General features: G+C 28.5%; 1 long non-coding RNA gene and 1 pseudogene across 3 annotated transcripts; one reads left to right on the plus strand and one right to left on the minus strand.

Moving 5' to 3' along the window:
* The first annotated feature begins 100 nt into the window (after positions 1 to 100).
* Positions 101 to 1,335, plus strand: LOC125418160 (uncharacterized; annotated as a pseudogene).
* Positions 1,336 to 2,806: 1,471 nt separating this feature from the next.
* LOC125419139 (uncharacterized) lies at positions 2,807 to 6,175 on the minus strand. 3 transcript variants are annotated; one of them, XR_007238152.2, is made up of 4 exons: positions 5,821 to 6,175; positions 5,245 to 5,285; positions 4,644 to 4,967; positions 2,807 to 3,116 (listed from the first exon to the last, which is right to left on the minus strand). It is a non-coding gene; the product is annotated as an uncharacterized LOC125419139 (long non-coding RNA). The 3 variants fall into 3 exon arrangements; XR_007238151.2 differs by having other exon boundaries at positions 2,807 to 3,832; XR_007238150.2 differs by having other exon boundaries at positions 2,807 to 4,967.
* Positions 6,176 to 17,600: the final 11,425 nt, after the last annotated feature.

Genomic DNA, 17,600 nt, shown 5'->3' on the forward strand with positions numbered 1-17,600 from the left:
TTTTAGAATGGCCATGACGATATGTACCTTATATTGGTGAACTTTTTTGTTTTACATTTTAATATCCATTACACTTTTAAAAAAATTTTAAAAGATTTGGATGTTCTTTATTTTAGATATAATACAAGAAAACCTTTTGTGGCTCTTCGGATTCGGCTTCTGGCTCTCATCCAAAACCAATACTGAGATTAGAAAGAGAACCAAATTCAAGGACAACAAGTTTGAGTTCGATGAAAGCAATCCTCAGATCTTCAGGCTAATGCTCGATGATGCCCATCTTCAATCTCACCTTTATTTCTACAAATATCGGAATGCTTTTACCTTCTCGCTTGTGGTTATTTCTTTTTTGCTGCTTCAAAAATACTTGAATGGTGGATCGGAAGAATCTGAGTCTTCAGTAAATGGCGGTTTTGTTCTGATTCTACTAGGATTTGTGGGTGTTTTTAAGTTTTTGACGTTGCTTGCCAATGTTGCTTTTGAAAATCTGCATCAAGGAGGTCGGAGAAGCGACTGAGTGTTCTCTTTGGGGCTTTGGGAGTCGTAGCTAGGAATATAGTTTGCTTCCTAATTTGTCCTTTGGTTCTGGATTTCAATTTTGGTCCACTTGATGGTTTTGGTAGATCTTCAATTGCTGTTTTAATGGGTTGCTTAGTTGGTTTTCTATTTATGCCTGCAACAAAGAGTGCCAAGGCATTTTGGCTTGGAACTGTTCAGTCCAAGTCTAATTTGGCAATGATTTCATGCAGATGGTTTGCTAGACTAATTCTATATGCAAATTATTTGGTCATTCTATCCATGGCAATTTTATGGATTAAACCTTTATCGAAAATGTTGGTCAACAAGAACATTGGTGATGGTAAAGATGCGTAGTTGCTCAACAAAGTTGGACATTTAGAGAGATTATTTGGAAGTGTAGGAATTTTGCCTTCCAATTTTGCTAAATTTAGGATTTGGTGCTTATTGCTTTTGGGTTTCCTGCGACTTGTTGCTTTGCAACTGAACTTGCAAATGTACTGGAACAAAGCTCTTTTGTCTTGGTACCAGAGGTTGCATGCTAGCAAAGTCCCTAATTTGGAATTTAGCAGGGCAAAATTTTTCCTTCACAATCATTTCTTATGTCCCGTAGTTTTGTACTTTTTTGCACCCCCAGTTTTGTTACTTGTCTTTCTAAGATTATCTCAACTTGATGGTAATTCTGTCGAAGATTACCAATTGGGTTGTGGTTTACTGCCTTGCTCTGCTTTTCTTAAAGTGGCTTTATTTCTGGCTTGGTGGGTTGTTTATACTTCAGTGACTCTTTTGCTGTTTCGTCGTGGCAATTTATATGTTTCTTGATGATTTTGGTCCTGTAACATTTTACCAATTTTTTTGCCTCCACAAGTCCCCTAATGTGTGTTAAATGCATCAATATGCAAAATATACTTTCTTCAATGATCCTAAGGAGAAAAAACTCCAAACGTTCTGAAAAAGTTCTCAAATTGGCACAAAAATTTGATTACCGTAGGACTTTCGGTAATTATTAATGAAACCTACGGTAATCAATTTGTAGTTGCTGGAAAAATTATCGTAGGTTTCATCGGTAATTACCAAAACCCCTATGGTAATCACATTTTACCAATTTTTTGGTCCCCATAAGTCTCCTAATGTGTGTTAAATGCAACAACATGCAAAATATACATTCTTAAATGATCCTAAAGATAAAAAACCCCAAAAATTCTGAAAAAGTTCTCAAATTGGCACAAAAATTTGATTACCGTAGGGTCTTCGGTAATTACCGATGAAACTTATGGTAATCAATTTGTAGTTGTTGGAAAAATTACCGTAGGTTTCAAAGGTAATTACTGTAGGTTTCATCGGTAATTACCGAAACCCCTATGGTTATCACATTTTATCAATTTTTTAACCCCCATAATTCCCCTAATGTGTGTTAAATGCAACAACATGCAAAATATACATTCTTCAATGATCCTAAAGAGAAAAAAATCCCAAAATTTCTGAAAAAGTTCTCAAATTAGCACAAAAATTTGATTACCGTAGAGCCTTCGGTAATTACCAATGAAACCTACAGTAATCAATATGTAGTTGTTGAAAAAATTACCGTAGGTTTCAACGGTAATTACCGAAACCCCTATGGTAATCACATTGTACCAATTTTTTGGCCCCCACAAGTCCCTTAATGTGTGTTAAATGCAACAACATGCAAAATATACATTCTTTAATGATCCTAAAGAGAAGAAACCCTAAAAATTCTGAAAAAGTTCTCAAGTTAGCACAAAAAATTGATTACTGTAGGGTCTTTGGTAGTTACCGATGAAACCTACGGTAATCAATTTGTCGTTGCTGGAAAAATTACCATAGGTTTCATCGGTAATTACCGAAACCCATATGGTAACCACATTTTACCAATTTTTTGGCCCCCACAAGTCTTCTAATATATGTTAAATGTAACAACATGCAAAATATACATTTTTCAATGATCCTAAAAAGAAAAAATCCCAAAATATACCGATGCACCATTTGTAATCAAATTTATTTGAAAATTTTCCATTTTTTTCCCATTTTTTGTGGATTCTTTTGTTGAGGATCATTACTAAAGTTATATTTAGTATCTTATAACAATAAAAAATATATTATTAATGAAAAATAATTGTGCATATATATATTTTATATTTTTTTTATGCTTAAATAAATTATATTAATAATTGTGAATGTACCTTATGAAAATATAACATATATTTTTAAAATGTTTATACGTTTTGACAAAAATATTAACAAATATTTTTTATTAAGATGCAGTTCTACTGACATATGGTCTTGCTCCTCCAACCGACAATGAAGAAAATAAATTTTCCATTAAGAAACATGAAAAAGAAAAAAAAAATTGCAAGTATTTGAATGTTACAAGGGCTATAGATGATTCAAGTAGCTCATATTAGAGTACAATTTCAAAAATGACCTAATCCTTGCTATTGAATTGAAAGCTAGAGTTCATAGAGCCATGAAAATCATGTTGCACTGGAACCCTCTTAATCAACCTTTAAATAATTCACCTCGTAATCAACCCCTTCCACATAGATATAGTCTGAATCGATTGAGGAGAAAGCAAGTCTAGTTATCTGCCATACCAATGAAAAAACATGTTATCTCCATGGCAGCATATAAAAGCCAAATAGATGTAAGAGAAAGAATTTTTGTAGCTTGAACAAAGTAGTAGGAATTCAGTAACGTTAGCATGCAACCATTCACATTTTGGTATTTCCCTCAAGAATCACACTAATTTTCATTCCATTATATAATAATTTAAAAGCCATACAGGATACTCAAAGAAGCTTATGTATAAATGCAATTGAGAAGCACAGTAGAAATTAGAGATGGTGATATGTTGTACTCTAAAACTGAAGATTATGTTGTACTTTAAATTGTGCACATCTATTTGGTCATTTCCATGAAAATAGGTGAAAGCTCCTTTCTCTTAGAGAGAGAGAGACAGAGAGGTGAAGCTATTCTTCAGTAATAAGCACCAATAAGGTGCAACTATCTGATAAGAGCTTTTCTACTGTTTTAGTTGCATTTATTAATATCAACAGAAATAAATATTAGTTTAACGTAAGTAACAAAGAAATGTTTATATAAGGATTCTCGCAGACTTAAAGTCAAATTACTTGATACTCTCTTTTATGTGAATATTTAACATAAATGATACCATTCACAAAGCTATGAGTACATGAGAAAATTCTCAACTCTTCAAACAATTATAAAAATGATATCCCATAACAACTTTGTCAGTAAAAAGGCTGAGAACCTCTGGGGAGCAGATGTCAACGTAGCAATCCTACAAATGAGAAACTTTGTAAGCATAGATTCAAGATTCAATCAAAATAAGAAATGACATGCCCATGGAAAAAATCTCCATGTCTATCATGCATACAAATATCTTAACTCTAAAAGACATTTTGGTGCATAAAACCATAGTAAAAGGAAGGAAGTGAACAAAAAGGAATTTCCTATCTTCCAATAACAGCATAGGACCCTCATATGTCCCAACTCAATACAGCTTCCATTATTATATTCCAATGAACCTAATAATATACCTTATAGGTCCACCAATCAAATGGGCTTTAAAGAAGAGATGGTAGTTTTGTAGAACTATTGCTTATCACAAGGTATAGAAAATTAAAAGTAAAACAGCGGATATGACAAAATAGGAACCAGTATAAGACAGAGGTGCCAAAAACTAAACAGCTTTTCCATGAGTCATGACTACAAGAAAGAAAGTAGTGAAAAGGAAAATGAATAAACAATTAACTTAATATACAATCCAAATTGGTGAAAAAGAAAAATTACCCATTATTTGCATCATACTAGAAGGATAAAGAAATATTGTGTTTATCCGCTTAGAATTTCAACCACAACTTATCAATATAACATAAGCAGCTAAACTGAACAATGCACATCATGTACCAATACCTTTTTCATTCCACTCATATGTACTTATCAAAAATAGAAGGTGAAAAAATAATAATAATAATAATAATGGCAGAAAAAATACCTGAAGATTGAAAATTACCACATTTCCATACCATAGTAATAAGCAACCTAAAAACAACCAAATTACTTTTGATGGAGAGATTTGAGGAATTAACCTATTTGTCGTTGTGCAGAGATATCAAAGTGTTTTCAACAAGCAACAACTTCTCTAGATATGTGTCCTTTTGAATGGTCTGCCTTGTCCTCATAATACAATAGCTGCTTCATATTCGGATCTATTGCCATAAACAGTTCACTGGTGCTAAGTCGAGACTGAAGCACAATTTGAGAAGGCTTTACCAATTAATCACCATTGTCATTACTGCATTACTATCCCTTTTTCTTCACTCCTTATGTTCTAGAAGGGTCTGTGTAAGTGACATGTTGCCTACAGTATTCCAAAGGGTCTGCATGGTAGCATGGGCTGTTTCCCTAGTATTCTGAAGAGAGAATATAACGAAAACAAAGCATTAACTTGATTAAGTCATATTTCAAAATCATTAGCATACTAGATATCAAACCAATTTTTTCTGAGATTGAGCTCTATTTACTGATTATTTTTTAAGTCAAATTTCCTGTATTGTTGATCTAACCTAACCTTTGACATACTTTTTTCATTAAACTTTAACATTATTAAAGGTATTCACCATCATTAACCATCTCAGACTTCCAATAAAACACTGAAATCCCAAAGGCAATCAAGTTGAACAAGCATACCTTAAAACGAACTCATAGGTCTGATCCGCTGACTTTGCAGGCTGATTAAGATCATAAAAAACAACATTAACAATAAATTTTTCAAAACTAAAACCATGCTTAACCAATCTAACTTGTTTAGACACTGAAGAAAATCCCTAGTGAAAAGCCTTGTTTTAGACCAAATTTAATATCATTAACTAAGAAAAATCAATATCTTTCACTCAAAAATGCAACTTTAATATTTCAAAAAATTAACTTCACTCCTCCCTTTTCCAAGATTTTCAACTTCACTCCTCCCTTTTCCAAGATTTTCTCTGTGGCCAATAAAATTCTATAAATCAACAACAACAATTAAAAAAAGATGGAAAAATTACTCACACTTGGTAGGATTAAGCTCTCTTGAATACTTTCCTAAAAATTTATCATAAAAACATACACAATCAAGAATTCATAAAACTTGACAAAACTGAAATGCTAAAGTTTTGCATTTTTAAAATAAATTTTCGCTTTTTTTCTTTTTTTTCCCTATCCAAAGTAAGCAAAGCAATAAAATTAAGAGAAAAAGATGAAAAATATAGCATAATTGAATCTAACCATGGCTGATTCCTCCTGCTGCGGCTTCCAAAATAAACTTCCACCTGCCAAGTGCCAATGACAAAAGCCAAGCTAGGGTTCCGACTATAGGATTCTAATTGTATTTTTCTATTTTGAAGATTTCTTGAAAAACCCAACAAAAAGTACACCATTAAAAGCAGACCCAGATGAAGAGGAGGAGGAAGGTTCGACTAGGTAGACGCCGAAGGGGGCGATTCCGAGGCCAAATCCAGGAAAAGTATGGCGGAGCTGATTGCTGAGCCTAGGATACTTCCTCCACTCATCTCTCCTCTCGAAGAACTCTGCGGTTGCTGCTTCGCCATTCTCTCTCACTCTCTTCCTCTTTTCTTCGTGCTTTTCATGTATATTTTTTCCTTTTGATATTTGAAAAGGATGGTTTGGGAATATTAAAAAAATAGAGGGTAAAACAAAAAACCTCAAAAGGAGGTCGGTATATTTCATTAAAGGCTTTCAAACTGGGATATCGGACCAAATTCTGCTATTCTAAATGTTATCCAATACCCTACCCATTCATTGTACATTATGAGTTTATAAACACTCTCAAATAGATCTGTCCAATGTAAAATCAATAGGTTCGGCCGTTATCATGATTTTTATGCCGATCATACCAATTCCATCTACGAGCCCAATAAAGCAGGTTGGATCTATAATCTACTATAGTTAAACTTTAAGAAACACAAATAAATTAAATGGTCCTATTGGACATATGCCATCACAAAATTGGATACTAACAATGAAGATTTGTATATAGCTAAACCTTCAAAATAGATTGGTGTCAAAAAACTAAAAAATAAAAAAATATTTAACATTATTATGATATTATCAATATCATGATAATATCAATTATAGATACTTATTATCCCTTTAGATAAGATAATATATTATACGTATTTATTTTAATTATTTATATCTATTTTATTGTAATTATGTCTTAGAAGAGTTTGATAATAGTGCCCTCCTCCACCATTGTGAAAGATACTTAAGAATAGAATCAATCTGTTCTTTATTTTTTCTCTTTTCATATATTCCTTTCTATATTTTATAACAAACATTTTTTCCAAATAAAAAAAAAAAGAATTAAAATAGTAACATTATTACTGATAGTTTTTTCTTTGGGTTTTATTAGCTACATTATTATTGTTGGGCTTTTATAGGCCGGTTCGCAAGTGTTGGGTCTTAGCAATGCCGGCTGAGCAATGGCGTTTCCTTCTTTTTTAAATATATATATATATATATATATTGATCATTCAGATAACTTTCTTCCTTTTTTCTTTTTTTTTTCTTTTTTTTTGTCAACATTTAAATATTTAAATAACCTTAATGGAGATTTAGCTTTTAGTCTTTCATACATGAAAGATACTCTTTCTAGATTTTACCCCAAGGACTACAAATAATAAAAAGATACAAAAACAAGAGAAATGGACCTTTTTTGAGACCATGTCCTGAATTTTGTTACCCATAATTTTTTTTTTTTAAATTAGAGATAAAGGAATTTCTTTTGAATAATTTTTTAAGAAAATAATGAGTTTTACCACAATTCACTAAACACAATATACGATTAAGCTCAAATTAAAGTTTCTCGATGTTAGATTTAATGTCAGGATTTTTTTTAGCTTTTTAATCGTATTAAAGTTGGGACCTTAAATTATATGTATTTATTATAACATTCAAACAAGATTTAATAGAATTTTTATATATCATTAAATTTATATTTTATTATTTTTAAATTTTAAATTCTATTTTTTAATGTAATCTAAAAACTAATAAAAAATATTAAATTAAAACAGTTATCTTGATGTGAATCTGATTCACAGATTACATATTAATTATATATATAGTTTTTTAACGTATATATACAATAGTATTCAAGTAAGAATACTCTCAATTTTTTAAGTTGATAATAAATAATCTAAACAATTTGGAGCCATTGAATTAATATATTTGATGTGATATATAATCCAACAATTCTATATAATCAAACCTATTTATTTAAAACTTAAAAAGTAGAGGTTATTTTCATGCAAACCAGATTGTGTATATATATATATATATATATATTATACATACATTAATGAACCATAAATATATATATATATATATATATATATATACAGTTTCACTATAAAGAGAATTAGGTTCACTTTATAAGGTAAGAATCTCCAAACATTATTTTGAGAGGATTAGTTTTACTCCAAAGTGGACAAATCCACTTTATAGGCATGTAGCATAATAAAAAATCTATTTTGGAGTAATACTAACCTTCAAAAAATGATGTTTAATATTATGTTCTCACTTTATAAAATGACAATGGTCCTCTTTATAGTGAAACTGTATTTATATATATATATATATATATATATAATTATGAACCTAGCTAGGTTATAGTCTAATCAAAAGTTATTTGCTAGGCAAAGATCTTGGATAAAACTGGATTTTTGGCATATAGCCCATTATGAATCTGTTAATTGCGACACCACCATCCTAATTTTTTATGTTACACACCCAAAAATTGCAACAATGTCATTAAATAGATTAAAAAAAAAAAAAACTCTTTGCAACTTAGATGTCATTTGATGACATTGTTATTATTATTATTTTTTTTTTACTTAAATGTTACTGAATTAGTACTTGTTAAAGTTTGTTAATCTAAACTAACTACAAAATAAAAGGGGAAAAAAGAAAAAGAAAAAGAAAGCCCAACAGCAACAACAAGCATAAACACCAAATTGAACACAATTTTAAATTGCATTTTTTATTTTTTTCCCTTCAAATTTATAGTGGTCCACATTTATTAGTCATAAGCACCAATAATCTACCATAGGCATATTCATCTAGACATGCCAATTGCCAAATAATCATTTAAATGTAAATTTTTTTTTTAAATGGTTGAATTGAAATGTAGAATTATTGCAGGAGAAAACAGTATTTTAGCCACCAGACACAATTTATACAATAAATAAAAGGCATATAAGCTAATAGCAGCAACTAAGGGTAGGCATGGATTGGATTTGTTTGGTTTTGGACCAAATTACAATCCAATCCATACTTTTCGGTTTATCTAATATATAATTCAATCCAAACCATTGAAGTGTTAAATTCAAACCAAATGAAATCATTTATGATCGATTTAGTTTGAATTGGTTAATCGGTTTGAAACTTACTAGTCTATAAATATATAATACAAATTAAAAGTTTTCCAAACATAAAATATAAATAATAAATTATAGTTATCCAAACATAAAATATAATTAGAGTAATCCAACATAGAATAAAATATAAAATTACAATCTATAATATCTAGCAATACTAATTAATGTTAAAATAAAATCAAACAAAAAAAATAAAAATTAAAAAAAATTAAAAATTAATATATAAAATGAAAAAAAATATAGAAAATATATAATTTTTTAATTATATAATATATGATTTAGGTTTGATTAATGGATTTATACTTCCAATCCAATCCATATGATATTTTAAATACAATCAAATTTAATTGATATAAAAATTAAATTCAAACCGTTGAAAATGAATTGGATTGATCAGTTTGAATGGGTTATATTGAATTTTGCCCAACTCTAGTAGCAACAACCCACGCTTAATTTCGAACAGATCGATCGGGAATATTATTATACATATTTCTCTTCTTTATCCTATAATATCATCAATACTTCTTATATTTAGACAGAATAATATTATTAATACTCGTTATTCTATATTCTCCAATTTTTATAATGGGCTATACCTTATTAAGCAAGGAGGGCCCTCCTCTCTCATAATGCAAACATTATATATATTATGGATTAAATTAATAATTTCTGAATACTGATAGAGATATGAAACCAAACATCTTTCGAACTAATGTATAGCTTAATTAGTGATAAGCAATCCAAACCAAACTCCTTCCTAACCAGCCAGTCTAGCTTATTGTTCTCTCTAAATGAATGAATGGTTAATTTTTTGATCCAGATAAGATCATCAGAAAATAAAATAATGTGAAAATTACTAGCTAGCTCTATGTATATCACGAGCCTGTCAAAATGGATAAACCAATGTGGCTTATATATATATATATATATATATATATACATATATAAAGTACCAAAGTGTGGCTTAAGGAAACACACATTTGACATGACCAAGGGAACAAAAAAGGAATTTTTGTGGAAATTAACTAAAACAAACTTTTGCAATATTTGTCTGCAATATCTCATAGATCATGAGAAGTATGGAATTCAATATGCATCACTAATAATTGCCATTTTAAATACCAAACAAAGATTATAATACATAAAAACAAGGCGTACACCATTTTTTTTAATTTAATTACAAAAGCATGCCCATTCTTTCTAGCTTCTTCTTCTTTTGTTTCGTTTTTCTTTTTTCTTTTTTCTTTTTTCTTTTCTCTTTTTTCTTTTTTCTTTTTTTTTTCTTTTTTCTTTTTATGGCGGAAACAATCTTTCTAACAAAATGAGTCACAGTTTGAGTAGAAATTCAAACAATAACTCTACTACGTATATGTTGACGGTTTCCAAATTAATACCTCTTTATTAGCAATATATATATATATATATATTTTATTTTTTTTATATATATAAGTTTACATTAGCAATATATATATATATATATATATAAGTATACCATACAGTTTGTTTTGTTCTTTTTTTATTTATTTATTTTTTCCATTTGGAAAAAACCAGTGTACTTTCTATAGACTAGCTGCAAATTATTAATTAATAAATTAAATTTTGGGAATAAAGTAGAAATTCTGCTTTCAAATTTCAGAGGCTACGTATTTGCTTTTAAATCAACTTAATGATCAACATATATTCTGTCGACAAAAATAAAAGAATAATTTAGCTTTACGTGGATTATCCTGTACGTTATTGGTGACTAAATGTATTAAAAATACAAATTAAATCGACATGCATATGTATTTGAAATTTGTGCTAAAAAAGTCCCCATTGCACCTAAACTTGTCCTCATTTTGTTTTAAAAATCAATAAGCACTTCCGGAGATAATGACCTTTACCGACAGTTTGTCTAAACAATTGTTTTCTTAATCGGAAGAAATTATAAGGATTGAAAAAAGTACATGACATGTATCAATCATACTTTTAGCAAGCTGCCAGAAAAAATACATGACTATCCTGCTTAATTAGTAAACAAATATACGAATCCTATTAGCTAGCTAATAAATAAATAAACAAATAAAGACTTTTTTCAGGATTTCTCAAAAAAAAAAAAAAAAAAGACTTTTGTTTAGGATAAAGGATATGCCGGAAAATCAAATGTGTTTACATTATTCTTCAATTATTCAGAAAAACTAAAATTTAAGGGGCCGGGAGGGAAAAAAAAATAAATAAATAAATAAACAATATGCAATGCTTATGATTAGAGGTGGGTGTGTTAATAATTATATATCCCCAAATTTTTTTCACTGATTCAGTGTCATGTCATGCCCTGAACCTATATAAAACTTTCAAATGCGTCATTGTATATGTCTATCATCAATTATATCTTTGAATTAGATTGTTCCTCCCCATTTCCCTCTTTCTACATTATATAATTTATAAATTATATATATGCACAAGCAAGCTGAGAATATAGAAAATTCCTTGTAGAATCTCAATGGATACGACAATCTAAAAGTTGTATATTTTTTGTTAAAAAATAAGTGCCTTTTCCAATACAAACTATATATATAGGAGGCAGCTATACGTATTTTCTGTTCTGTTTTTGTCCAGTTCTTTGGAAGTAATGGATTGTAGATTAAGAATATAAAGCATCCATCTTAGAAGGAAGCATATTTCAAGTTAATTTTTGTTTGAGGACATGTTATCACGCGCTCTCTTTTAAATTATATCATTATTTCAATCCTATTGCCATGTTGGGACAAAAATGAATATATATATATATATATATATATATATGTATATATGTATATATGTATCCAATTGCCCACTTGTTGCTCACAATAGTTTAATTCTTATTTAAGTATGCATGTTTATTTCCATTTTTTTTTTTAAAAGTACACTTATTTATATTTGTTATGATAATTATTAAAAAAAACAAAATAGCACACATGTATTTTGAGTTGATCGTATCTTAATTTATTAGTCCATAGAACTTTTTAAACAACCATATATAATCATGATTAAGAGAGAAGAGTTGTTGTATTTAAAAACCATACAACTTTTTAAAATGGGTTCTTCTATTAGAATTTAAATCAATTGACAATGAAACAAAATACAAGCAACTTGTATTTTGAGTGATTTTATATGACTCAATTAAAAAACTTGAAATTAAGGGAATTTGAACATTGAGACATTTTGCCTAAAGAAATAATAAATTTATTTATATAGCAAATTTGTCATTGGATTGCACACGACTTTGTCATTGAATTAGGTTTCAAACTTTAATCTAGATGAAAATCTCCCTCCTCATATTATAATCATAAAAAAAAATAAAGAAACTTTGTCGTTGGATAATCATCTCTAGTAACCAATTTATATATAGTTGTTCCATAAAACATTTAAAGTCTCATATTTTTATCTTTAAAAAAATATAGTATTAAACATGTAAGAATAAGTTGGTTCTTTTTTTTTTTTTTTTTTTTGGTTTTTGGGATGTGTCATTAAGTTGTTCTTAAACTTCCTCCCATGTGCTCTTCAATAATAATAATAATAATAATAATAATAATTAATTAATTAATTAATTAATAATAATAATAATAATAATAATAATAAAAAGAGACTTCCTTTCTTTCATGTAAAAGGTTAAGAATATTATTACCAAATTGTCCCTTATAGATCATTACCCCAAAAAAAAAATATTGTACCTTATGGAAGATCAATTATTCATAAACGAAACCATATTAAAACAATTTCTGCTTTGCTTATTAAGTTTTTGCCATTTATATCTTCACACAATGCACGCCCATTGATTGGAGGAAAAAATACCACAAAAAAAAAAAAAAAAAAGAGGAAAAAAGACCAGAGGAACATAAGCATATGGTTTGGAGTGATGAGGAAAATATGGGGGTGCAAAATCAAATAATGGACTCGGTCAGCATCACATTACCTAATTTTTCGGCCATATGGTATTAATAAATGTATATTACGATTACGTGATGAATAAAAATTTGTTTTCTTAAATTATTTCTTTACTAGTTGACTGCCTGTTCTGACACGTTAGTCTTCTCAGTAGATTGCTTTGGACAAGTAGAATCCAACCACGTCAACACTGACCCAGACTTTGATGCATAGGTCAGTCAACATTCATCGCCCCGGCCCCACTACCCCGTTTTGTTTCTAAACTCTGAGTCGAGTCAAATTAATTTATAAAATTTTACAGATATTGGTACAAATACAGCTTAACAGTATAGATTTTATATGTTATACTTAAAATTTTTTTTTTGGACATTTTACATTTCAGATTAAGCTCATAAACAAATTTCTGGTTAGCTATTTTTCAAAACGATTGAAGCACTGCAAAATTGCAAAATTTAGAGTACACCTTACATAAACATTTAAAATAAAAAAAATAAAAAAACCTTCTATCAGTTTAACAGTAAAAAGTGAAGCAAACCCATTTCCACAAAAAAGTTACTAAAAAGATCTGATCCATAATATTGAATATTTTACAAGAACAACCAATCCATAAGCAATCTGACCCAAAAAAAAAAAAAAAAATCTAGTCCATAACCAAGAAAGTAGAAGAAAATTGATACCCTTAAATATAAGACTCAACCTTTGGTGGTGTGGGGCTCTTATACTGGGCAGTTGATCTTTCTCTCAAAATTTCTTCAATCTCTTTGTAATGAGACATCGTATCTGAACCACTTCCTCTATCTCAGTTCATTCACTTGTTGGTGCTGTAGTGCACATAGTCGAAGAATAATCGAACCCCTTTTCCCTCATCTTAGCTGAAATTTACTACCATAAATGCTTATTAGACTTGGAATTGTTAAATAACCCATCCATGTCACGAGAATAACGATCAAACTAGTCTGGACCTAAGACTTGATGCGTTTCTTTGGGGCCTTGACGTCATACTCTAGCAAATTTAATACATACATATATATATATATATATATATTGAAAGAAAGAAGCATGCCCAAAGCAAATTTTTATCATGTCTTGGCTTCCTTCTTTGCAAACTTTTCATTGCTGGAAGCCATGCCCAAAGCAAAATTTGGTTTAGAAAAAGAAAAATCGTTAGTGTATCCAAAGGATGAAGGGTGCAAAAGACGAAATTGGCCCCTGTACAAAGTCATGTGTGGTGCACATGAGTATTCTGTTAAGTTTTGACTTAATAAAGGACCAACGGTACAACAATCAATTTAATTTGGATGTAAAATGTCAAAATAAATATTTAAGATGCAACATGCAAAGTTCCATATAGATAGAAATGCATTTGTGTCAATATTTTTAAATTTTATGATGGAAAATATTTATATTATAAAATTTATAAATACAATTGAAGATAAAAATCATTATATGATAATATACAATCTTTTATATTCGCATGATATCTGTGCTATAGAATACTTACAAATTAACCAAATATATATATATATATATATATTAAAAATGACTTAACCATGGAAAATATTTATTTAGGAAAAAAAAAAAAACAGCTATGGAACTTATGAGCAAAATTTCTGAAAAAAATAAATAAATTAAGAATAACATAACAAATAGCAAGACAAAACAAAAAGTTATAATGCATTCAAAAATTGTTAAAGACTTCTTAAATTTATCATCGTGTTTCTAGTTGATACCGCCTAGATTAATTGTTCCCATTTACTATTCTAGAACATTAGAGTTTTGTCTGCTAAATGCTGAGTGGGAACAAAATATAGCTATTAAATTTGAAAAAAAAATATTTATACATTAATAAACTATCAATTAAATATGATGGACTACAAGTTCTATAATAATAATAATAACAACAACAATAAATTGTAGTATAAAGTTGAAAAGTTAATTAAAACGACAAACAAGCTGGTCATTTTGTGTTTTATTAGTTGAATTTATATAGAATTCCATGTAATCAAAAAATTTATATATAGAATTCTATTATTTAAATTAAATGGTAGAAAACAATAAAAATAATAATAATAATGAGGGGGATAGTGTGTGGGGCAAGAAGTAAGCATTTTATAGTGGGCCCAAATCTTTGTGAAGAATATTTTCTTCTTGGTCCTGGCCCATCTTAATTCCGACCTTTGTTTGTCCTTCAAACCCGCCTCATTAAGGGAGATAAGATTTCGGCTGCTTGTCAAATGTTAGTCCGTGGTTGGACCTCTTTTTAATTTTATTTTTATTTTTTTCCCTGATAAAATAGTTTCAATAATTTAAGCCATGCGACTAAATAAGCAAACCCTTTTTAATTAACTCTATAAATGTTGTATATGTTATATTTGGCTATTAATGGAGCGGGTGATTTGATAGATTCCATGTGTCAAACAAAAATACCCAAAACCTCATACATAGATGACAATTGTCAAATCGATCAGCCGTCTTCAATTAATAATAATAATAATAATTCATGGAAAGATCATTAATTAATTATCTACCATCACACTTTCCCTTTGTTATGTATAAAGTAAATGGTTATACGCGATAGATGTTGAATGAGTTATTTTATATATGTTGTAAAGTTTCCAAAAGTAGCAACGTGTTTATGTAGTTAAATTGGGCAAATGGCAATATATATGGATTCCAATATGAAAAATGATTTTTATTATTATTGATAAATGATCATTAGTGAAATTTACATATTAAATAGTAATTTAAATAATTATCAATAAAATATTCAATTTTAAAATTTTAATATAAAAAATAATAAAATTAAATGTTTAAATTAAAATTTACCACATAAGTTGGTAATCGTCACCAATAATAACAAACAATAAAAATTTTCCAACATAATATGATAACTAGATTTTTGAATAGTAGATTAAAATTCGATGTTAAATAGCTATATATTTGATTTATGTTTACCTGATATATGTGATAGTACACAGTATTGTTATAAGCATCAAAATATTCATTAAGGTCTTATTTGATAAATGTAAAAAACTAATGGAAATTTAATTTTTTGAAAAAAAATAATTTTTTTTTGTTTGAATATTTATTTTGAAATACAAAGTACTGGCATAACAAATTAGATTTTTACAAAAAAATTGTTCTTATATATGAAAGTATCATTTTAAAAACTATTGAAAAACTAGTTTTAAAATACAGAGTTACCCTTAGCTTATTACACAAAATTAAATTTAATTATTTAAAAATTTTAACTTTCCTTTTGCTTATCAAATATAATAAAAAAAATTATTTTTTAGAAAACTAAATTTTGATAATTATTTTTTCTTTGAACTTTGATACTTTCCGAATTTAAAAGCACTTATCAAATGTCATATACTATTATATTATTAGTTAGTATATTTATATAACTTAAATACAAATAAATTAATTATTAAATATTATTATATCATTTACCGTATAATTTGATAAATATTTTAATAATTCTAACATTATTAATAATAAAATATTATTTTATTATTATTTCATTTTAGAAATGAATAATAATATAATATAATAAAAACAATATCAATAAAAAGCGCCTTTTAGTTTTGGATTTTTAAAACACTATAAAGTAAACTTTTATTCTAGTAGTCTAAATCATCCTCGAAACTAAAATGAAAAAGAACAACGAAATACCAAGTAAAGGTGATGAAAACCACCAAAATTAATAATAGTGAGATGAGAAAGAAAAAGAAAGGGAGGGGGGCGCGGGGGTGGGTGGGGTGTGTGTGCTGTGGGTTGGGGGTGGGGGGAGGAAATAATATAGAATTGAAAAAGATTGGTTTGGGGTTTTCTCAGGTAGCTAACTAGCAGCAAGCAAGTTCTTATTCTAACTTTTATAAATAATTACGTTGCTGGGTATAAAGGATACAAAAGGTACAGTCCAATTAGAATCTTTCCGTGGACTTTCCCATAGACTTTTATTGCATCATTTTCTACTACAAAGTGCGTTCTACATAATACCGTGTATTACAACGTAGCATTTGTTTAAATTGATTAATTTAAAACAACATCAAACCAGCGTCGTGAAATTAAGTCTGCCCAAGTTCACGCCATTAATTAAGTCTATGTATTTTGCGTGTTTCTGTCAGCATTTCCTTCACAAAACTATAACAGAAAGATATGCGTGTTTTGAATTTAATCAAAGATACAACTCGAGTTCCGCTTTGATATATATTAAATCTGGCTTATTTAAGTGATTAGATTTGTTTAAATTCAGCTTCTTAAAAATTTGTAATATTAAAAAATAATTTTCTTTTTTGAAAATTTTAATTAATTAACTCTTGTTTTTCTTTTTTTTTTTGGGTTGGAAATATGATAAATTGGAGGAGGAGAAGTTTTTGGGTCCAGTCCTCCAGATCCAAGATTTGGGCATTAACACCGATGATCATTTTTATTTGATTTATTTTTGGGTTTCAAGTTGAAGCTTAAAGTACTTGTCCTAAAATTTGCATAAAATGGGTTGGAGTTATAGAGCAAAGAATGTAGAAAAGAAAATCGCAAGTTCCTGCATCAAATTACTTATCAAATTATTTGGACCATAAGGCCCAAAAATATAGCTATATATATATATATATATATATTTTTAATAAATTGGGGAAAGATATTTTAGCGCCAAACCTAATTAAACCAAAAATTTTAGGATTACATTATTGCCATATGGAT

This window comes from Ziziphus jujuba, chromosome 6, assembly GCF_031755915.1.
Source record: "Ziziphus jujuba cultivar Dongzao chromosome 6, ASM3175591v1".
Taxonomy (NCBI): Eukaryota; Viridiplantae; Streptophyta; class Magnoliopsida; order Rosales; family Rhamnaceae; genus Ziziphus; species Ziziphus jujuba.